We start from the raw sequence: 24826 nt of genomic DNA on the forward strand, positions 1-24826 counted from the left end.
AACCAGAAAGGGCTTTAGAAAAAGGCATGCTGTAAGTGGGATGTATTTTTATCCCTCCCAAAGGGAGAAGTCTTCAATGGATATCTGCTCCTTTTGGTTTTGTTGTCTTAAAAGTTTTATTTATTTTAGAAATAGTTACAACCCAGCCAGGTAAATATATTGCCATAAATTCCATTTAACTTTTTCCCTCACTGGAATAGCCTCATAAAAGACAACAAAGACCTGCAGAAAATTCAGTGAGGGAATAAGATTGTCAATACAGCGTGTGTATTTGAAAATAGAACGGTACAATCAGGTACAAAGAAGAGTCTGCATTCAAGTTAATAAAAATCAATCTAGAAGAAAGCATACTGCATTCTTGTGTCTAAGTAATCTTATCTTTTAATAACAATAAAACTTTTCACTTTACAGGGCTCTTTCTTTAGAGTCTCTAAGAGTTTGCTGACCAAGAACTAGAAAGTGATTGATGGTGTACCCAGCTGCTAAGGGTCTGTTCTAAAATCCTCCAGCTTCCTTCCATCAGTAGATGACCTCTGCTATGCAGGAGGTTCCCCACTATTACCATTCCTCAACCTGCCAATCAATAATGCCGACAAGCAAGTGTTCCAACTATGATTTCGAGTATAATTAGAAGGAAATGGAAAATCATAGAAAGTTATTTGCATTGGGTAGCATTTTGTTGCACATAACAAAATGCACTTAATAAATGGTGGCTATATCATATGAATCTAGTGACTCTAAGTACCTAAATGAAAAATAATAAATCTGATTCCTTTTCATTGAGCTACCATATTTTCATGTCTTAGGAAGCCATTGATTGCATAACATACCATCAATTTAATAGCTTTCCAGGGGGAAAAGAAAAACTACTACCACATTGAATGTATGCATCAATTATAAGAAATATATTGATTTTATAAATGTTAAAGCATAGGAAAAAATGTGTCTTAAACGACAGAAAACACAGTGGAGCACCTGGGTGGCTCAGTTGGTTAAGCGTCCAACTCTTAATTTCAACTCAGGTCATGATCTTACAATTTGTAGGTTTGAGCCCCACATTGGGCCCTGGGCTGATGGTACAGAGCCTTCTTGGGATTCTGTCTCCCTCTCTCTGCCCCTCCCCTCCTCGCTCTCTTTCTCTGTCTCAAAATAAATAAATAAATAATATTTAAAAAAACAGAAAACACAGCAAACTTAATACTTCATTTTAAGAGCACTTTTATATTCATTATCTAATTTAATTTTACCACAATTTTGTAAGGTACTATGATTATTATTCCCATTTTATTGCTAAAAATCCAAGCCTCTAGGACATTAATTTGCTCAAAATTATACAGTTAGTAAACCAATACCATAACTCTTCAATTCTAAATTCCACACACTTTCCACTACTCCTGTTACCTTTCTGTCTTAAACTAGTAGAACTTTTTCTCACCTAAAACATTTTGACTGACGCCTAGTAAGAAATATAATGTTTGAAAAGACTGCTATAGTAGATTTTTCATAACTGCTCTTGACATTCTTTCATGTTTAGGTAAGACTGTCTTCATACCAACCTATAATCATCATGGGCTGTTGCGTTAACTAGAGAAACAGTTGTCCCAAAAGGACGCAGTACTCCAGGAGTAGATTTGTATCACTGACTGAAATTTCTAATAGGTCCTCATGTATCTTTGGTGGAGAGACACCTGCTTTTGCAGATTAAAACTTTCAATTGGCTACATAAATTACCCTTCGTCAATTATGAATCTTAACTTCTTTCTAAATTCTTGCCCTTATAAATGTACAGTGCCCATAAAGATTTATTAACTAGGTGTGCAATCAACTATCCTTCAGTGTTTTAGTGATCAGAGTAGAGGTTTGTAAATGGCTTTCTCCGTTAACTAGGTTGCTAGAAGTTGGTTCTGTTGTGGGAGTTTGGCTGTGCCTGGATATGAGCTCATGGAAGTGCATCAAATACAGAGTTGGAGGTAAATTTGCCTAATAAAGATATGTTCCCTGGTGGCAGTATTCGGGGCTTCTGTGTGGGATGTATAGCACTAGTGGGCATCTGCCATCCTCCAGCGCATGCAGTGGTGGCTGCAATGTTGTGTAAGCAGTGGAACATTAGTGTACAATACACTTAATGTCAATACAATTAGTGCCTCAACCCAGAAGAAAACTATCTCCAGGAGAGAAAAGGATGCCCTGTCTGCTTATACCCTGAGACCTGTAGTGAAAGCCCTCAAGCCTGACTCACTGATCAATGTTTCCCACCTTAAACAAAAGGCAACTATGTTCTGCAATCCATTCCTCCATCTCATTTGAAGGGATAAAAATAAGTGAGGACTGGGGTGCTTGGGTGGCTTAGCTCAGTCAGTTAAGCATCTGACTCTTTATTTGGGCTCAGGTCATCATCCCAGGGTCATCTTCCCAGGGTCATGGGAACGAGTCCCACAGCAGGCTTCACACTGAGCATGGAACCTGCTTATGATTCTCTCTCTCTCTCTCTCTCTCTCTCTCTCTCTCTCTCTCTCTCTCCCCTCTCCCCGCTCTGTCCTTCCCCCCTCCATCTACCCCTCTCCACCTCTCTGTCACTCTCCCCCATTCATGCTCTCTCTCTAAAAATAAAAGAGGGTGCCTGGGTGGCTTAGTGGGTAAAGCATCTAATTCTTGATTTTGGCTCAGATCATGATCTCACTGTTCATGGGATTGAGCACCACATCGGGCCCCGTGCTGACAGCGAGGAGTCTGCTTGGGATGCTGTCTCTCCCTCTCTCTGCCCCTCCCCCACTCATTCTCTCTCTCTCTCTCTCTCTCTCTCTCTCAGTAAATAAACTTCTAAAAAATGAAGAGTTTATATTTTTGTTCCAATAAATACCAACAAGTAAGTAGTACTATTTATCTATGGTTATTAGTGAATGATTCCTCCCAAAACTAATTTTAGCAGTGTTTATTTGAGAGTTTGAATTTGCTGTTAGCATTCAATGGCTGGCTTTGTACTTTGTACCTAATCTTCTTATTAAGTCACTTCTTACCATTTAGAGGAGACTTCTATGACTGAGTGAATAGCACAGCAAAGGCAAAGAGAATTAGAACCAAGAGAATGCCAGAGAGAGAGGAGCCAATCATAATTGTGGAATCTAGTGGAGATTCCCAAGGCAACACCAAACTGATTTCCCGTATGTAATAATCAGATCTTTTCAGAGACCAGGGGCCCTTTGAATGGCCTCAAGGGAAAACAGCACAAGCAGACAGCTTTTGAAACGAAAAAAAAAACAAAACTTGTTTTACTTCCTTTTTTAACATACTTTGGAAATAAAATGAGATACTTATAAAACAAATAAGAAAATTGAGTTGGTCATTTAAAAATGCCCTGACTATAAAAAAAATCCAGAGTGGTTACTTCAAGACAAACCCCCAAAACCATTTAGAGTGGGGATCCGTGGTGTTATTCTCAGCCTTATCCAGAGGCCAAGAAAGGCACAGATTACCTCAGCAGCCCCCGTTGCCTTAGGAGACTTGGATTTTACTCTTCCCACTGTGGTAGAAAGGGAACAGATGTCCCCTAGGCAATTTTTCTCCAAAGGACCTCAGAAAGTAACAGCTGCTACAGGCTTCAGCCATGCCTTCCAGGCGCTTCTGAAGATGAGGGAATTTCCTTCCTGCCTTCACCACCCTCCTAGATTCTCCACCCACAGAGCCGAGATTGCCTGGCCTGCTCCACCACAGAGCGTGAGGACAGATCTGATATACATAAATCAACATATTACTCATTTTCTAGCACTGCCTTTGACAGCTGTTACATGAGCACATTGTTAGAAACTGTCAAGCAGTGATACACAGTGCCTTTTACAACATATGTTGACTTTTATCTAATGTAGTTCCATAATTAGCCCTAGGGAAAGCAAATCCAGGCATCCACCTGGCTGTGTGATCTCAGTTAACCTTTGCTTTCTTCTGAGGAAAGTTGGCAGGGTGGTGGTGGAGATCTAGGTACCTGGGTCCCCAAGACTAAGAGAAAATCAGTAAGTGTGTGAGTTGAGTAGGGTAGGGCACACTTCTTACATCTCCCTGACCTCTACCCATTCTCCATGGAAAATATGTCTTCAGTCTGAGGCCAAGGGGTCTGGAGAGCTTCTCAAGTGGTTCAGGTCCCCCAGGCCTGGATGAGAATTGAAATTGTTACTGGAAAAATCACCCTGAAGCCTAGGCCATTCAACATTAAAGAATTTGAAAGAAAAAACTAAGCTTTGCTTCAAATGTTATCCTTGGTCCTCCTTTCAAAAAGGTATTTCTCTTTCAGAAAAAAAAGACAAAACTTAGAGCAATGAAAGCATATTTTCACTGAATTTCAAAATTCAGCAGGTAATTTAGCAAGGTCACTTAGCAAGGTGATATAATAGAATATATGCTTGTGGTAAGATAATCTAGACTGAAGTTCAAGCTCCTTCATTTACCAATAAAGGAGCCATGGGAAACCTTATACTTTGTCATGACTTCTGTTTTCCTCAGTTTCAAATGAAAATAAGGGCAGCAGGCACCACGTCAATGTCATTAATGCTCATTCAGCACCATGGACAGTGCCTAGATCAAGAAACAATTTAATGAATGAATTCATACACCTGGTATTCTAATAAAGACCAAAAGAGATGTAGAAACATTTTGAAGACAGAAAATCTGTGGCCAAATATGAGTTATCTGATTTAACTTTCTATGTCTGGTTTTGGGGGGCAAGTCAGAGATACAGCTCTAGTTATCTCAAAAGCAATGAACCACAAGAGATCTGAAGGAACCTGAAGGGCATGAATTGAACTTAAAGGCACAAGAATTTTCTAAATACTTATTTTAAATATTTGAAGACAACTAGAATTCCCCACATAGACATACTCCAAGTTGAAATTGCAGAAAAAAGATCTTCTCCAGTATCTCCATCTTGGTCCCATCCACTGCAGATCCTGTCTAAGCCACCCATGAGCCTTCTTCCTTCAATGAGCATCACCTCATGCACTGCAGTGTCAGAGCAAATGTGGGAATTCACAAACTGTATAAACAAGGTACTTGTTCTCAAGGAATGCATTCTACTAGTCTCTGGGTTACACCCTTAGAGATGCAATAAAGACAGAATGCTCTCCTTGACCTCAAGGAGTTAATGGCCCAATGGAAGAGAGAGTTCAACAAAGTGATGACATAGTAAGAGCTACACATAGAAGTACAGGGTAAAATAAAAAGGGCCAAAGACAGAATCCCATAGAACAAACATTTGCAGCATGGGTAAAGATGAGAATCCAAAGTAGAAAGAAAACTAGGAAATAAATGTCATAGAAACCAATAGAGAAGAGAATTTCAAGAATGATTCATTGCTTAGATCACCTGGGTGGCTGAGTCAGTTAAGCATCTGACTTTGGCTCAAGTCTTGATCCATAGTTCATGAGTTCAAGCTCTGCTTCAGACTCTATGCTGACAGCTCAGAGCCTGAAAGCTGCTTCAGATTTTCTTTCTTTCTCTCTCTCTCTTGCTGTCTCTCCCTCACCCACTCATGCTCTGTCTGTCTGTCTCTCTCTCTCAAAAATAAACATTAAAAAATGAAATTAAGGGGGGATACTGGGAAGATGGTGGCGTAGGAGGATGCTAGGCTCACCGCGCGTCCTGCTGATCACTTAGATTCCACCTACACCTGCCTAAATAACCCAAAAAACCGCCAGAAGACTAGCAGAACAGAGTCTCCAGAGCCAAGCACAGACGAGAGGCCCACAGAAGAGGGTAGGAAGGGCGGCGAGGCAGTGCACGCTACACGGACTCTCGGGAGGGAGCTGGGGCGGAAGGGCGGCCCGCCAGCCAAGCAGAGCCCCCAAGTCTGGCTTGCAAAAGCAGAGGGGCCAGACAGAGTGTGTTCTGACAGCAAGCAGGACTTAACATCTGGAAGGTTATAAGCTAACAGCTCTGCTCGGAGAATGGGAGGGCTGGAGGACAACGGGAGGGAGAGTTGCTGAGCCCCAGATGACAGAGCTCAAACTGGCAGGGAACAAAGGCGCTCGCCAGTGCCATCTCTCTGGCCCATCCCCCAGCCAAAATCCCAAAGGGAACCAGTTCCTGCCAGGGAACTTGCTTGCACTGCACAAACACCCAACGCTGTGCTTCTGCAGATCTATCCCTCCGGCGGGTCTGACTCCCTCACAGTGATGCAGGGCCCCTCCCAAAGTGGATCTCCAAAGGAAAAGCAAGCTGAGCCTGCCCCTCCCGCCCCTGTGCACCTTGCTGATCCACCCCAGCTAATATGCCAGATCTCCAGCACCACAAGTCTGGCAGTGTGCAAGTAGCCCAGACGGGCCACGCCACCCTACAGTGAATCTGGCCCCTAGGAGAGGGGAAGAGAAGGCACACATCAGTATTACTGTGGCCCCAGCGGTGGGCTGGGGGCAGACATCAGGTCTGACTGCGGCCCCGCCCACCAACACAAGGTATTCAAGACAGCACAGGGGAAGTGTCCCGCAGTCCCAGACCGCTCCAGGGACTATCCAAAATGACAAAACGCGCAAATTGGTGCAGACGCTCTGGAAAACAGTGTGGAGGTTCCTCAGAAAATTAAAAATAGGCCTACCCTATGACCCAGCAATAGCACTGCTAGGAATTTATCCAAGGCATACAGGAGTACTGATGCATAGGGGCACTTGTACCCCAATGTTTATAGCAGCACTCTCAACAATAGCCAAATTATGGAAAGAGCCAAAATGTCCATCAACTGATGAATGGATAAAAAAAATTGTGGTTTATATACACAATGGAATACTACGTGGCAATGAGAAAGAATGAAATACGGCCTTTGTAGCAACATGGATGGAACTGGAGAGTGTGATGCTAAGTGAAATAAGCCTTACAGAGAAAGACAGATACCATATGGTTTCACTCTTATGTGGATCCTGAGAAACTTTACAGAAACCCACGGGGGAGGGGAAGGAAAAAAAAAAAAGAGGTTAGAGTAGGAGAGATCCAAAGCATAAGAGACTCTTAAAAACTGAGAACAAACTGAGGGTTGATGGGGGGTGGGAGGGAGGGGAGGATGGGTGATGGGTATTGAGGAGGGCACCTTTTGGGATGAGCACTGGGTGTTGTATGGAAACCAATTTGACAATAAATTTCATATATTAAAAAATAAATAAATAAATAATAATCCAATTAAAAAAAAAAACAAAAAAAAATGACAAAACAGAAGAATTCCCCTCAAACAAACGTCCAGGAAATAACAATAGCTAATGAACTGATCAAAAAGGATTTAAACAATATAACAGAAAGTGAATTTAGAAAAATAGTCATAAAATTAATCGCTGGGCTTGAAAACAGTATAAAGGATAGCAGAGAATCTATTGCTACAGAGATCAAGGGACTGAGGAACAGCCAGGAGGAGCTAAAAAATGCTATAAATGAAATGCAAAATAAAATGGAGACAACTACGGCTCAGATTGAAGAGGCAGAGGAGAGAATAAGTGAACTAGAAGATAAAATTATGGAAAAAGAAGAAGCTGAGAAAAAGAGAGATAAAAAAATCCAGGAGTATGAGGGGAAAATTACAGAACTAAGTCATGCACTAAAGAAAAATAATCTACGCATAATTGGTATCCCAGAGGAGGAAGAGAGAGGGAAAGTTGCTGAAGGTGTACTTGAAGAAATAATAGCGGAGAACTTCCCTGATCAGGGAAAGGAAAAAGGCATTGAAATCCAAGAGGCACAGAGAATTCCCTTCAGACGTAACTTTAATCGATCTTCTGCACGACATATCATAGTGAAACTGGCAAAAAACAAGGATAAAGAGAAAATTCTGAAAGCAGCTAGAGATAAACATGCTCTAACATATAGGGAGACCTATAAGACTCGTGACTGATCTCTCTACTGAAACTTGGCACGCCAGAAAGGAATGGCAGGAGATCTTCAATGTGATGAACAGAAAAAATATGCAGCTGAGAATCCTTTATCCAGCAAGTCTGTCATTTAGAATAGAAGGAGAGATAAAGGCCTTCCCAAACAAACAAAAACTGAAGGAATTCATCAACACTAAACCAGCCCTACAAGAGATCCTAAGGGAGATCCTGTGAGACAAAGTACCAGAGACATCGCTACAGGCATGAAACCTACAGACATCACGATGACTCTAAACCCATATCTTTCTATAATAACACTGAAAGTAAATGGACTAAATGCACCAACCAAAAGACATAGGGTATCAGAATGCATAAAAAACCAAGACCCATCTATTTGCTGTCTACAAGAGACTCATTTTAGACCTGAGGACACCTTCAGATGAGAGTGAGGGGATGGAGAACTATTTATCATGCTACTGGAAGCCAAAAGAAAGCTGGAGTAGCCATAATTATATCACACAAACTAGACTTTAAATTAAAGGCTGTAACAAGAGATGAAGAGGGCATTATATAATAATTACAGGGTCTATCCATCAGGAAGAGCTAACAATTATAAATGTCTATGCACCGAATACGGGAGCCCCCAAATATATAAAACAATTACTCACAAACATAAGCAACCTTATTGATAAGAATGTGGTAATTGCAGGGGACTTTAACACTCCACTTACAGAAATGGATAGATCATCTAGACACACGGTCAATAAACAAGGGCCCTGAATGATACATTGGATCAGATGGACTTGACAGATATATTTAGAACTCTGCATCCCAAAGCAACAGAATATACTTTCTTCTCGAGTGCACATGGAACATTCTCCAAGATAGATCACATACTGGGTCACAAAACAGCCCTTCATAATTTTACAAGAATTGAAATTATACCATGCATACTTTCAGACCACAATGCTATGAAGCTTGAAATCAACCACAGGAAAAAGTCTGGAAAACCTCCAAAAGCATGGAGGTTAAAGAACACCCTACTAAAGAATGAGTGGGTCAACCAGGCAATTAGAGAAGAAATTAAAAAATATATGGAAACAAACAAAAATGAAAATACAATCCAAATGCTTTGGGATGCAGCGAAGGCAGTCCTGAGAGGAAAATACATTGCAATCCAGGCCTATCTCAAGAAACAAGAAAAATCCCAAATACAAAATCTAACAGCACACCTAAAGGAAATAGAAGCAGAACAGCAAAGACAGCCTAAACCCAGCAGAAGAAGAGAAATAATAAAAATCAGAGCAGAAATAAACAATATAGAATCTAAAAAAAAACTGTAGAGCAGATCAACGAAACCAAGATTTGGTTTTCTGAAAAAATAAACAAAATTGATAAACCTCTAGCCAGGCTTCTCAAAAAGAAAAGGGAGATGACCCAAATAGATAAAATCATGAATGAAAATGGAATTATTACAACCAATCCCTCAGAGATACAAGCAATTATCAGGGAATACTATGAAAAATTATATGCCAACAAACTGGACAACCTGGAAGCAATGGACAAATTCCTAAAAACCACAAGCTTCCAAAACTCAATCAGGAGGAAATAAAGAGCTTGAACAGACCCATAACCAGCAAAGAAATTGAATCAGTCATCAAAAATCTCCCAACAAATAAGAGTCCAGGACCAGATGGCTTCCTAGGGGAGTTCTACCAGACGTTTAAAGCAGAGATAATACCTATCCTTCTCAAGCTGTTCCAAAAAATAGAAAGGGAAGGAAAACTTCCAGACTCATTCTATGAAGCCAGTGTTACTTTGATTCCTAAACCAGACAGAGACCCAGCAAAAAAAGAGAACTACAGGCCAATATCCCTGATGAATATGGATGCAAAAATTCTCAATAAGATACTAGCAAATCGAATTCAACAGCATATAAAAAGAATTATTCACCATGATCAAGTGGGATTCATTCCTGGGATACAGGGCTGGTTCAACATTTGCAAATCAATCAACATGATACATCACATTAATAAAAGAAAAGATAAGAACCATATGATCCTGTCAATCGATGCAGAAAAGGCATTTGACAAAATTCAGCAAACTTTCTTAATAAATACCCTCGAGAGAGTCGGGATAGAAAGAACATACTTAAGGATCATAAAAGCCATTTATGAAAAGCCCACAGCTAACATCATCCTCAACGGGGAAAAACTGAGAGCTTTTCCCTGAGATCAGGAACACGACAGGGATGTCCACTCTCACCGCTGTTGTTTAACATAGTGTTGGAAGTTCTAGCATCAGCAATCAGACAACAAAAGGAAATCAAAGGCATCAAAATTGGCAAAGAGGAAGTCAAGCTTTCGCTTTTTGCAGATGACATGATATTATACATGGAAAATCCGATAGACTCCACCAAAAGTCTGCTAGAACTGATACATGAATTTAGCAAAGTTGCAGGATACAAAATCAATGTACAGAAATCAGTTGCATTCTTATACACTAATAATGAAGCAACATAAAGACAAGTAAAGAAACTGATCCCATTCACAATTGCACCAAGAAGCATAAAATACCTAGGAATAAATCTAACCAAAGATGTAAAAGATCTGTATGCTGAAAGCTACAGAAAGCTTATGAAGGTAATTGAAGAAGATATAAAGAAATGGAAAAACATTCTGTGCTCATGGATTGGAAGAATAAATATTGTCAAAATTTCAATACTACCCAAAGCTATCTACACATTCAATGCAATCCCAATCAAAGTTGCACCAGCATTCCTCTCAAAACTAGAACAAGCAATCCTAAAATTCATATGGAACCACAAAAGGCCCCGAATAGCCAAAGTAATTTTGAAGAAGAAGACCAAAGCAGGAGGCATCACAATCTCAGACTTTAGCCTCTACGACAAAGCTATCATCATCAAGACAGCATGGTATTGGCACAAAAACAGACACATAGACCAATGGAATAGAATAGAAACCCCAGAACTAGACCCACAAAAGTATGGCCAACTCATCTTTGACAAAGCAAGAAAGAACATCCAATGGAAAAAAGACAGTCTCTTTAACAAACGGTGCTGGGAGAACTGGACAGCAACATGCAGAAGATTGAAACTAGACCACTTTCTCACACCATTCACAAAAATAAACTCAAAATGGATAAAGGACATGAATGTGAGACAGGAAACCATCAAAACCCTAGAGGAGAAAGCAGGAAAAGACCTCTCTGACCTCAGCCGCAGCAATTTCTTACTTGACACATCCCCAAAGGCAAGGGAATTAAAAGCAAAAATGAACTACTAGGACCTGATGAAGATAAAAAGCTTCTGCACAGCAAAGGAAACAACCAACAACACTAAAAGGCAACCAACGGAATGGGAAAAGATATTTGCAAATGACATATCGGACAAAGGGCTAGTATCCAAAATCTATAAAGAGCTCACCAAACTCCACACCCAAAAAACAAATAACCCGGTAAAGAAATGGGCAGAAAACATGAATAGACACATCTCTAAAGAAGACATCCGGATGGCCAACAGCACATGAAAAGATGCTCAACGTCGCTCCTCATCAGGGAAATACAAATCAAAACCACACTCAGATATCACCTCACGCCAGTCAGAGTGGCCAAAATGAACAAATCAGGAGACTATAGATGCTGGAGAGGATGTGGAGAAATGGGAACCCTCTTGCACTGTTGGTGGGAATGCAAATGGGTGCAGCCGCTCTGGAAAACAGTGTGGAGGTTCCTCAAAAAATTAAAATTAGACCTACCCTATGACCCAGCAATAGCACTGCTAGGAATTTACCCAAGGGATACAGGAGTACTGATGCATAGGGGCACTTGTACCCCAATGTTTATAGCAGCACTCTCAACGATAGCCAAATTATGGAAAGAGCCTAAATGTCCATCAACTGATGAATGGATAAAGAAATTGTGGTTTATATACACAATGGAGTACTACGTGGCAATGAGAAAAAATGAAATATGGCTCTTTGTATCAACATGGATGGAACTGGAGAGTGTGATGCTAAGTGAAATAAGCCATACAGAGAAAGACAGATACCATATGGTTTCACTCTTGTGTGGATTCTGAGAAACTTAACAGAAACCCATGGGGGAGGGGAAGGAAAAAAAAAGTTAGAGTGGGAGAGAGCCAAAGCATAAGAGACTCTTAAAAACTGAGAAGAAACTGAGGGTTGATGGGGGGTGGGAGGGAGGGGAGGATGGGTGATGGGTATTGAGGAGGGCACCTACTGGGATGAGCACTGGGTGTTGTATGGAAACCAATCTGACAATAAACTTCATATATTGAAAAAAAATAAATTAAAAAAAGAATGATTCCTTGCTTATTGGCATTAGATGCACTTCAAGTAAGATAAGAACTGAGAACAATTCAGTGGATTTACCAGTTAGCAATAGGTATATGATGTTGTTGAGATGTGAAAAAACAAGTAGCCTTATAATAAAGGATCTTTCTAAGGGTAAAATGGTAAAAAAAAAAATTACAAATGCTATAGGAACACAGAAGAGAGAAAAAAAAGATCTCTTGGGATTGCAAGCTTAAGGGGTAATTCATCTAGAAGGAATGAAATGAGACTTGAACGATTTGTAGAATTTGGAGGGGAAAAAAGTAAAACTAGGGTTTACAATTAGGGGTACTGATCTGAATAAAACACTGGGCTGTGGATGTTCCAATCCTACCCCAGGGCCAAAACAGACGGTTTGTGGGGGATGAGACTGGGAAGAAATCTGGAGTCAGACTCCCAAAGACAGGGATTAAGGACTTAGACGCCAGATTCCCATTTGACCCCATAAGGCTTTGGGGCAGGGTCTAACAGATAACAACAGAGTATGGAATAGATTGGAGAGGAAAAAAGAAGCTAGCTAAGGAAATAGCACTAGGAGGAAGAGATTAGAGTTTAACTTGGCAAACATAAAGGGTTACTCTTTAATTCATAAAAGCAATATTTTACTATAAAAGGAATAAGAAACCACTTGCCCCAGAACATGGTATGGGGCAAATCTCCTTGTCCCTTAAGTCAAGTGTGCAAGATTTCCTTAGAACTTAGGGACATAGTCTCGAGAGTCATACAGAGCCAGTTCAAAAACCAAATCACTGACTCACTAGCTACAGGATCTTGTTAGGTTGCTTAACTCCTCTGAGAGTCAATTTCCTCATCTGTAAAATGGGTATGATCTATTCCAAGGGGTTTAGCCCATGGCAAAGAATAAGCACTCAGTAAATGTTATATCAGAATATTTCATTATTACAGAATACTGTTCAACCACATCATAGAAATATATGCAAATGAAGAATATGTGAAATAAATACCTCAAGAAACACTGGTCATCAACACATATATGAGAAATTATTTGACCTTAGACATTCAAAAATTAAATAATGTAATAGTTGAAAATTAAACACATTGACAGTACGAAGTGTGGCAGGCAATTCTATAATGATCACAAAGGTCCCTGATGTACACATCTTATATAATACCTTTCCCTGAGTATCAGCAAAAACAGTGAATATAGTATCTGCCCTGTGATTAGATTAGTAACCCACTGGCTTTTTAGTTAATCAAAAGAGAGCTTATCCCGGATGGACCTGACCTCATCAGCAGTGCCTTTAGAAGAAGGTGAAGTGTCAGAGAGGCCTTGAAGATGTATACTCTTATGAGTCCTACAACTGTAAAGAAAAAAATTCTACAAACAACTGTGAGAGCTTGGAAAAGAATCCAAGGCTCAGATAAGCCCCCAGCCCAGACCAACACCTTGATTACAGCCTTGTGGAACCCTGGGCAGAGAACTCCATTAATCTGTACTCAGACTCTGGCTCATGCAAATTGTAGGGCAGCAAATTTATGTTGTTTTAAATGATCATTTTTGTAACAATTTTTTTATGCAGCAATAAGAAACTAAGTGCTGGCAAAAATGTAGAGAATTAGTAAACTGTACCTACTGTTTATGAGAATTAACTTGGATTCCATTTGGAAAGCAGTTTGACATTATCTAGGAAGTTTGAAATGAATATTCACTGTGTCCATTCAATTTTGAGCTTTAATACATACCCTAGATAAACTCCTGCCTAGTGCATATGTATAAGAATGTTCATCACAGTGTGGCTTAAATAGCCAGACGCTAAAAACAATATAAATTAAATATCTATCAAGATGAGAATAAATGAATTGCAGTACATTCACAAAATGGAATACTGATCATCACTGAAAATGAACAAGCTATAGTTATATGATAATATGGCTGAATCTCAAAAACAAAATATGCAAAGAGGCAAGATGCAAAGGGGCATACAAATTCCATTTCCATAAGGTTTACAAACAGGCAAAAGTAGGCTGTTTCTATTTACAGATACATACAGTGATATTAAAAAGCAAGGCTATTTTAGAGGCAAGGAAGGGATTTTCATGAACTTCAGGATAGTGGGGTCTGGGAGTGGGGAGAGAAGGGATTGTGTGTGGGGATAGGAAAACAGGGATTTACCAAGTCCTGGAAAGGTTTGTCTTTCTTTTTACACTGGTGTTTGCTTTTAAAAAATTTTAAACTATACTCACATGCTATATGCACACCTCTGTATAGAGGATATATCTCACAATAAGAAAGAGCAGCAGTAAAGATCTCTGAATGGTGTATCTTACTACCATTCATAATAATGGCCTGAGAAAGACCTAGAAACACAGATTTGGAGGCTTCCCTGATGTGTGAAACCCAAACAGCCTGCCATGAGCTTGTGGCTGATGGCTCAGTGTGGCTTCACCTCATCCCTGCAGCACCGTCAGCCTCCTGACACCTGTGCCAGGCTTGGCAGCTGTGGCCGGAAGGAAGGAGCCATCAGGAGCCATCACTAGCAGCAGACTAATAATAAGATTCATTTCTTTGAGACTCCCAGGACACAACCAGGGAGACTGGAGAATGCTAATGCTGCCTGCTAGGGCTCTGGAGGCTGCTTACTTATTTTTATTTTTTAAGGTCAATTGTTTCAGGTCGGCACACTTATTAGAGAGGGGATCAGTGGAAAAACAGTGTGCCCCTCTGCTCCAAGCCTAAAAGGAAAAACCAGACAAAAGGAAGACATTCGTTCACTAATCGTATCTGAGTCCTCTTTTCTAGAGGCTGCCTGAAGTGGCCAGGGGCAGAATCAAGACCTGTAGTCGCTCCAGAGCTTAGAGAAGGGAGAACCTAAGATTGAGACTGAAAATTTGGGAGGGGGTTCCCTGGCTCTTTCTTTCCTCCAACTCTTCTAAAGTTCATTTCTACCTCTTCCTCCTCCTCCTCTTCTTCCTCCTCTTCCTTCTCCTCCTCCACCTCCTTCTCATCCTCATCATCACTGTATTAGTATACTTATTGCTGCATAACAAAATACCACACTGAGTGAATTAAAACAACATAAATTTGTTATTGCAAAATTTCTGTAGGTCAGAAGTCTGGGCATGCATGGCATAGCTGGGCTCCATGTGAGAGACAGGTGTTGACCAGGGCTGTGGTTCCCTCAGGGGCTGAGTAGAATCTGCTGTTCAATCAGACTTTGGTAGAATTCTACTCCTAGCAGTTGCACAATGGAGGTCCTTTTTTCCTTTCTAGCTGTTATGCGGGGGTCACCCCCACCTCCCAGATGGTGCCCACATTCCTTATTCCTTATTACCAAGATTTTCTTATGGGTTCAATTCCACCATGCTTTGGATCTCTGACTTCTTTGTGTTGTGACCAGAGAAAACTCTGCTTTTATAAGATCCAAGTAGTTAGGGCAGACCTACCTGGACAATCTCCATATCATAAAGTCAACTGATTTGGGACCTTAATTACATCTGCAACTCTTCACAGCTGTATCTAGTTTACTCATTGAATAACTGGGAAAATGTATGGGTATACTAGGGGTCTGGAATCTTGGTATATTATCTTAGAATTCTGTCTACCAAAACCATCAATTGCTAATACGTTCATTCTGAACAAGGAATTCATAGAGGTGTAAACAAACCAATGTTCCCAGAGAGGAGAATGTTAAGGAATGTTCTGTGAAGCAGGGAGATTTATAGTTATTTGAGTTGAAGTACACCCTGGAATTAGGAATAATGGCTTTCATTCATTCACTCATTCAACATGCCAGGTATTATGGGATGTTCATAGATAAATAAAACAAAGAGATTCCCATGACATTTCTGCTTTAAAAAGAGAGAAACCACAAAAGACCCCAAATAGCTAAAGCATTCCTGAGGAAGAATAACAACACTGAACACATATACTTCCTAATTTCAAACTATACTACAAAGCTATAGTAATCAAAACAGCAGAATACTGGCATAAAAATAGACATATAGAACACTGAAACAGAATCCAGAGCTCAGAAATAAAACCCACATACACTGAGAACTATTTCACAAGTGAGCCAAAAGTACTCAGTGGGGAAAGAACAGTCTTGTCAATAAATAGTGTTGGGAAAGCTGAATAACCATGTAGAAAAATGAAATTATACCCCTATCTTACACCACTCACAAAATTTAATTTATTAAAGACCTAAATGTAAGACCATAAACCATAAAACTTCTAGAAAAAAACATAGGGAAAAAGCCCTTTGACATATGTCTTAGCAATGACACCAAAAGCACAAGTAACAAAGGCAAAAATAAACAAGTGGAACTACATCAAACTCAAAGTCTTCAGCACAGCAAAACAAACATTCAACAAAATGAAAATGTAACCTATAGAATGGGACATAATATTTGCAAACTATACATCTGATAATGGGTTAATATCCAAAATGCCCAAAATATATAAAGGACTCATACAAAAAAATAACAAAATACCCAAATGAGGAATGGACAGTGAAATCAAATAGACATTTTGCCAAAGAAGACATGCAGATGGCCAACAGGCATATAAAAAGATGCTCAAAATCACTAATTACCAGGGAAATGCAAGTCAAAACTATAATGTGATGTCTCATACCTGTTAGAATGGCTATCATCAAAACAACAAGAGATAACAAGTGTTCATGAGGATGTAAGGATGTAGAGAAAGGGAACCCTTGTGCACTACTGGTGGAAATATAAATTGGTACAGCCACTGTGGAATAGTATGGAGGTTCCTCAACAAATTAAAAATGATTTGTCATATGATCCAGCAATTTTACTTCTGGGTATTTAAAAGAAATCAAAGCAGTATATTGAAGAGATAACTGAACTCTCATGATCATTGAAACATTATTCACAACAGCTAAGATATGGGAACAACCTAAATGTCCAACCATGGATGAATGAATGAAGATGTGATGTTACATACAATGGAGTACTTCTCAGCCATGAAAAACAATTAAATCCTCCCATATGCTACAACATGGATGACCCTTGAGGACATTATGCTAAGCAAAGTCAAATAGAAAGACAAATACTACATGATACCACTTTTCTGTGGAATCTAACAAACCTGGATTTAGAAACAGTAGAATGATGGTTAAACGGGCTAGGGATGGGGGAAAAGGGAAGATGTTGGTCAAATAGTACAAACTTATAAAAAGAATAAGTTCTGTTCATCTAACTCACAGGATTGTGATTACTGATATCAGTATTATACTATATATTTGAAAGTTTCTAAGAGATATCTTAAATGTTCTCACCACAAAAAAAGAGTGGTAATTACATCATGTCATGTAGGGGTTAGCTAAAACTAGTGTGGTGATCATATCACAATATATAAGTGTATAAAATCAACATATTGTATATACCTTGAAGTTACACAATGTTATACATCAATTATATCTCAAAGCTGGAAAATAGAGAGAGAGAGAGATGCACAAAACTATAATATCCATTTAACAAATACGTAGTGGGTACCCACTATGAATCAAGTGTTGGACATCTAGGATATTGTGGTGAATGGTTGTGACAGGTACAAAGTAAAATGCTTCAAGTTATAGCATAAAATATATAAGTCTCAATTTAGAGTTAAAAGAGAGCTTCTTGAGGAGGCTGGCTGGCTCAGTCAGTGGAGCAAGCTACTCTTGATCTTGGGGTTGTGAATTCGAGCCCAACATTAGGTATAGAGATTACTTAAAAAAATAAATTTTTTATTCTAAAAAAAAAAAGCTTCTTTAACAGACTGTTAACTATAGAGAACAAACTGTTACCAGAGGGGAAATGGGTGGGGGGTGGATGAAACAGATCCCCTCTTTTGATGGCGTTTAAGGAAGGCACTTGTTGTGATAGTACAAACTGGGGATGTATGGAAACTAATATAACACTATATGTTAACTACACTGAAATTAAAATGAAAATAAGTAAAGAGCTTCTTAGACAGGGAATATAGTAGAGCAGCACTCTTACAAAAAAAGAAATAACGGGATGTGCTTTATTTTAGGAAGAAAAATTCGGGATATAAGGGGAATGACATACCAGATAGAGAAACTGATGTGAAGAGAATCCCAAAGGTAACAAACAGCAGAATATCTGTGTAACAACATATTGGGTAGATTACAAGTGATATGAGGGGACATTATACAGCTTAAGAATATAAAGGAGGCTTGGGGAAGATTTTGAAGCATATTGAAGGACAATGAAAATCCACTTTATTAGAATGTGACATGCCCAAAGCTTAATTCTGAGAATATCGAGTTAGTAACTCCACATATTCATTCCTTCATATGTGGCAGGCACTGCTTTAGGTGCTGGGGGTACAAGTTCTAACCTGCCCTCCAGACATTTCCTTTTCAGGGGAGGAGACAATAATAAACAATAAAATTAATAAGGTAATTTCAGAAAATGTGTCATGAATAAATCAAGGCAAAGTAATAGAAATTAGGTGTGAACCATATTAAGTTGAATGTCAGAGATGGCTTCTTTAAGCAAGTGGTACTGGGGTGAAGATTTATGCTATAGGAGCAAGATGGCAGGGGTCTCCAAGACAGAGGTTGAAGGAAAGGGTCCTGGTGTAGAATCCTGCTTGTCACAATTAAGCAAAAGCAAGCAGGTGGTGAGGGAAAATGTCAGAGAAGCTGACATGCCCAAATTATATAGGATTTTGAAGGCCATGGAAAGTAGTTTGGATTTTATCCCAAAGGCAATGAGAAGTTACTGGAAGTTCCTGAGCAAGGCAGAGAGGTGAAATTGTATGATTTGCATTTTTAAAAGATCACTCAGGCCAGGAGAGAAAGAGTAGGGTTATTGCTGTAGTCTGAATGAGAAGTAAAGTTCCCTCAGATAAGAGGGCGTGGCTGAGGCAGTGGTCAGTTTGGGGACATGACTTAGAGGTAAAAGCAAAAGGTCTGGTTGATAGATTGTATGAGATTGTGAGGGAAACAGAAAAATAGAAATTAGAGAGACAAGAGCCTGGAGAGGGACCAAGTAGGAAACTACTACAAACAGTTCAGGAGGGCAGAAATGAGGGGCTGGCAGTAAGAGGAGAGGAGGGTACCTAGGAGGAGAATTCCAAGTGGTAGAACAGATAGGACTGAAGCAAAGGTGACTTGGAATTTTTCATCCTTGATCACGGGGAACAGTGGTGCCCACTAATAAAAGCAGGGAATTCAAGATCAACGTAAAAGGGGAAATAATGAGAGAGTTTTGTATAATCTGTCCTTACAAGTGGAAGGTTTCTTGTGTATAAAAAGGAAAAGTTATTATGGTAATTACTTAGCAACAGAACTTGCTACCTGCAAGGTAATCTCCAAGGTCTAGCACCAGGTCTACTTGAAGCTGCATAGGAAGCATGTAAGGTCAGTCCTATCAGGATCATACAGGACTCCCTGCCTTTACCTCCCCCAGGACACGTGTGGATCTGTCTGTGGAGTTCTGAAGGCCCAAACCCAGTCCAATTCCTGTCCAACAAAGACAGGGCAGAGAGTAAAGAATGATCTGAATTCCACCATCTCTTGGGACTTAGAACTGACATGCTCCCTAAGCCCTGCATACCCAGAACAACTTGGTGCTTCTGCACACCTTCTGCAGCCCATGCTGACTTGTGACAAATCCATGTGTGCTAAGAGTAAAGTCTGAGAACACATGTAGCTTTCCCTACACTCAAGTCACAGTACTCTTCATTTCCCTTGCCAGACCAGACCATAACATCTACCTACATTTCTACATACACTGTGTCATACCCTGGATTCTAGCCTATACCTCAAAATCTGACACTCACCTAGCTCCTGACAGCTATCCTTAAGCAGGACTGGATCTTGTTGTCATTGTATTTTTTCACTGGTTTAGTATTTTATGCTCTAGACAGACTCTCTAATAGCAACACTTCCCCATTTGACCTCCAATTCTCAGTTACCCGCCCTCCACTGTTATGATTCTTTCTCCTCACCCTTTTAGCTAGGATCTGTATATTCTTTGAACTCTAGCCGACTCACCTCTATTATGTCAGATCTTGCCAAGCTATAAGCATTTTAATAACTCATATGAACATGGCCAAGGGTCCTGTGTGGTGGTTAAATCATGGATGCAACCAACATTCCTCATTAGTGGGACATGCAGCTGGCCATGTAATCATCTGTTCTATGACCACATCTGACCTTCTTCCCTTTCTGTCATTCCCTTGGTCTCCTCAATGCCTCACATTCATCCCATCCAAAGTTGAGCAAATCATCACTCCATTGAACCTCTCTCCCATCCTCTTGTCTCTCTCAAGCTAGTTCTTCCAATACCTTACACAAACCCACACACACATACACTTTTTTGTTAATTTCTGAAACCCTTTGCCCATAGTAAACACCACTGATAACAAGTAAGCCCTTATTCTAATGTAATTCCTTTGTAAGTAGCCTATTTTCTCTCTTCAGATGAGAAATTTATTTTTACCTTTTTGTACCTGATATGTTGCCATTTTACTGCGAGGTATCTAGATGTGGATTCGTATTTATATGAGTCTCAGTGTTGGAACACATTTTCAATGTGAAGTTTCATGTCCCACCCCTATCACAGACAAATACAACCTCCCCCACTATTAACATTCCTCTTTGCAGCTATACATTCGTTATAATCAACAAAACTACACTGACATATCATTATTACCCAACATCCATAGTTTATATTAGGGTTCACTCTTGGTATTGCACATTCTGTGGGTTTTGATAAGTGTATAGTGACACAAGTCCACTGCTGTAGGTCCTACAGAATTGTTTCATTGCCCTAAAAATTCTCTGTGCTCTGCCTATTCATCATCCAAAGTGACTATACCATCTCACATTCCTACCTTATTCCAATGAATAAGAGTTCCTGTTGCTCAACGTCCTTGTCAGCGTTTAGTGCTGTCAATGTTTTGGATTTTGGCCATTCTAATAAGTGTACAGTGGTATCTCATTTTATTTTTTTAAGTTTATTTATTTATTTTGAGAAATAGAGAATGTGAGTGGGGGAAGGACAGAGAGAGAAAAGGAGAAAGAGAATTCCATGCAGAGTCCATGCTGTCAGCGTGGAGCCTGATTCAGCTTTTGATCTTGTGAAATGTGAAATCATGATCTGAGGTGGAAATCAAGAGTCAGAGGATCAATCAACTGAGCCACTCACGAGCTTCTTATTGTTTAAATTTGTAATTCTTTAATGACATATAATGTGGAACATCTTTTCATATGCTTGTTTTCATTTGTATATTTTCTTTGATGAGGTGTCTATTAAAGTCTTTTGTCATTTTTTTATCAAGCTGTTCATGTACTTATTGTTAAGGTTTTTTTTTTAATTTTTTAAAAGTTTATTTATTTTTGAAAGAGAGAGTGTGCCAGCAGGGAAGCAGCAGAGAAAGAGACAGATACAGAATCTGAAGCAGGCTCCAGGCTCTGAGCTGTCAGCACAGAACCCGATGCAGGGCTTGAACTCATGAGCCATGAGATCATGACCTGAGCTGAAGTCAGATGCTTAACTGACTGAGTCACCCAGGCACCCCTCTTATTGTTAAGTTTTAAGAGTTCTTTGTATATTGTGGATAACAGGCCTTTATCAGATGTGTCTCTAAAAATATTTTATCCCTGTCTGTGGCTTGTCTTCTCATTTTCTTGACATTGTCTTTCACAGCATAGAAGTTTTAATTATAATGAAGTCCAGCCTATCAATTATTTCTTTTGTGGATTATTTCTTAGATGTTGTACATAAAAAGTCACTGCCATACTGAAGGTTATCTAGATTTCCTCCTATATTATTTTAGGAGTTTTAAAGTTTTGTGTTTTCCACGGACATCTCTGATCTATTCTAACTTAATTTTTGTGAAGGTGCAACCCATGTCTAGATTCATTTTTCACATGCGGGTGTCCAGTTGTTCTAGCACCATTTGTTGAAAAGGCTCTCTTTGTTCCATTATATTGCCTTTACTCCCTTGTCAAAGATCACTTGATTATATTTACTTGGGTCTATTTTTGGCTTTGTATTCTATTGATCTATTATCTATTGATCTATTTCACCAATACCACATTGTCATAATTAATGTAGCTTTATGGTGAGTCTTGAAGTTGGGTAGCATCAGTCCTCCAACTTTGTACTTCTTTAAGAATGCCTTGGCTGGGGGTGCTTGGGTGGCTCAATCAGTTAAGTGTCTCACCTTTAATTTCCACTCAAGTCATAATTTCCCGGTTCATGGGATTGAGCCCCACATCAGGCTCTGTGCTGATAGCATGGAGCCTGCTTGTGATTCTCTCTTTCCTCTCTCTCTCTCTCTCTCTCTCTCTGCCCCTTACACACTCATGCACATGTACACACACACTTTCTCTCTCAAAAAATAAATAAATAAGCATAAAAAACTTTAAACAAAAAAAAATGTATTGGCTGTTCTAGGTCTTTTGCTTCTCCACATAAACTATGGAGATATCCACAAAACAACTCACTAGCATTTTGGAGAGGGTTGCATTAAATCTATAGATCAACTTGGGAAGAACTGACATTTTGACAATATTGAGCTGTTTTACTCATGAATTTGAAACATCTTTCCATTTATTTAGTTCTGCATTAATATCTTTCATCAGAGTTTTGTAGTGTTCCCATATAGGTCCTGTACACATTTGGTTAGATTTATACCTAACTATTTCATTTTGAGGAGCTATTGTAAATAGTAATGTATTTTTTATTTCAAATTCCACTTGTTCATTGTTTAATTCACTTTTCTGCTTACTGAAATACATTCTTTAATATATCTTTTTTCCGAAAGCATTATTAGAACACACTATTGTCTGAAAACACTACTGTGTTTTTCTAGCATTTGAATAATATGTGAATTGAAGCTAAAAATCTTGAGTTGACAGTGATTTTTTTCTTTAGCATTTTGAAATATTACTCCATTGTCTTTCAGTTTCTATTATGTAGTAGGTACAATATGTGTTATCCCAGAAACACCCCCTCTATCTGAGATAATGCTTATTCCCCCAGCTTCTATGAGGACTGGATGCTAACAGCTCACAGCTACACTCTATTCAGGAGATTTGCCCTTGGTTGAGAAGAGCTGGTTCACCCTGAAATGACAATGAGGCTATGTTACCTCCATATCTCACTACCCTCTCTGGCCCCCATTCCCTATTGCTTCATCCAGTGACTGACTGATACAGGAGTAGAAAAGCTTAGCTCTATTTTCTCAAAGGGGGAAACTCTGGGTGCCATTTGTAGATCCCCAAGGATTAGACTAAGACTAGACTTCAGCTCTTGTCTAATGACTAGACCCTAGACTGTTCCCTTGACCTACCTTACTGCCCTCACTCCCTTACAGGTTTTGTCCCTTCAATAAATAAGTTGCATAAGAATCTCCATCTCAAGTTCTTCTAGAGAACTCTACCTAAAGCATATTTTTACTGGTAATAATGATTGTAATAATGCCTAAAAGTTACTTGAGCACTTAATGTAGACTAGACACTGATGGATAAGTTTTTTACCTGTATTATCTCGCGTAATTCTCACAATGATCCCATGGAATAAGAACGCTATTATTTCCACTTGTATTAGTTTTCTGTGGCTGCTGTAACACATCATCATAAGCTGGATAGCTTACAGTAATAGAAATTTATTCTCTCACAACTCCGGAAGCTGGAAGTCTTAATGAGAGTGTTGTCAAGGCCACAGTCCCTCTGGAAGCTCTAAGGGAGTAACCAATATTTGCCTCTCCCAGCTTCTGGTGGCTGTCAGCATTCCTTGGCTTGTGGCCACCTTATTCCAATCCTCCCTCCACAGTCACACTGCTCCCTCCTCGTCTGTGTGTCAGTCTGATAAAAAATATGCATGATTGCGCTTAGGCTCACACATATAATACAGGCCAAGCATCTTCTCTCAAGATATTTAACTTAATGACATCTTTTCCAAATAAGGTAATACTCACTCTTTTGCCATATGAGGTAATATTCATACATTCTGGGAATTAGGAATTGGACATATCTTTTTTAGAGGCTACCATTCAGCCTACTATACCAGTTTAGAGATGATAAGAGAGAGGCAAAGGTGAAAAGTACATGCTATTGTACTTTTCACAAAAGATACAGAAATCACAAAATAAGATGGAAGAAATACATCAGTAAGAACAATAAATTTAAATGGCCAGAGCATCTCATAGTGGAATATTAAAAAAAATTAGGCTAAATCTGGTTTACAGAAGACACATCAAAAGTATGAGACTCAAAAAGGTTGAGGGGAAATAGAGTGAAAAAGACATGTTAGCAAACACTATTTCAGAGAAAGCTGGAGCAGCTAAAGCTGGAGCTGGAGCAACTATAGTAATGACAGACAAAATTAACCTTAAGGCAAAAGGCATTAGTAGGAATAAATTGGAAGTATTGGTCATGATAGGTTAGGTTAGGCTGCAGTAACAAACAATCCAAAATATTGCAGTAACATTCAAAAAAGGCTCATTTCTCAATCAACAGCATGTCTATCACAGATAGAGAGCAGCTTGTCTTTACAATACATTCACTCCCTTGGACCCTAGCCAATGGATTAGTTTCTATCTAAAACTTTGCTGGTGTCATGGCCAGAAGGAAAGAAAAAGGCACTATGGCTTTAAAACTTGGCTCTTAA

The sequence above is a fragment of the Panthera tigris genome, chromosome D1 (genome assembly GCF_018350195.1).
Source record: "Panthera tigris isolate Pti1 chromosome D1, P.tigris_Pti1_mat1.1, whole genome shotgun sequence".
Taxonomy (NCBI): domain Eukaryota; kingdom Metazoa; phylum Chordata; class Mammalia; order Carnivora; family Felidae; genus Panthera; species Panthera tigris.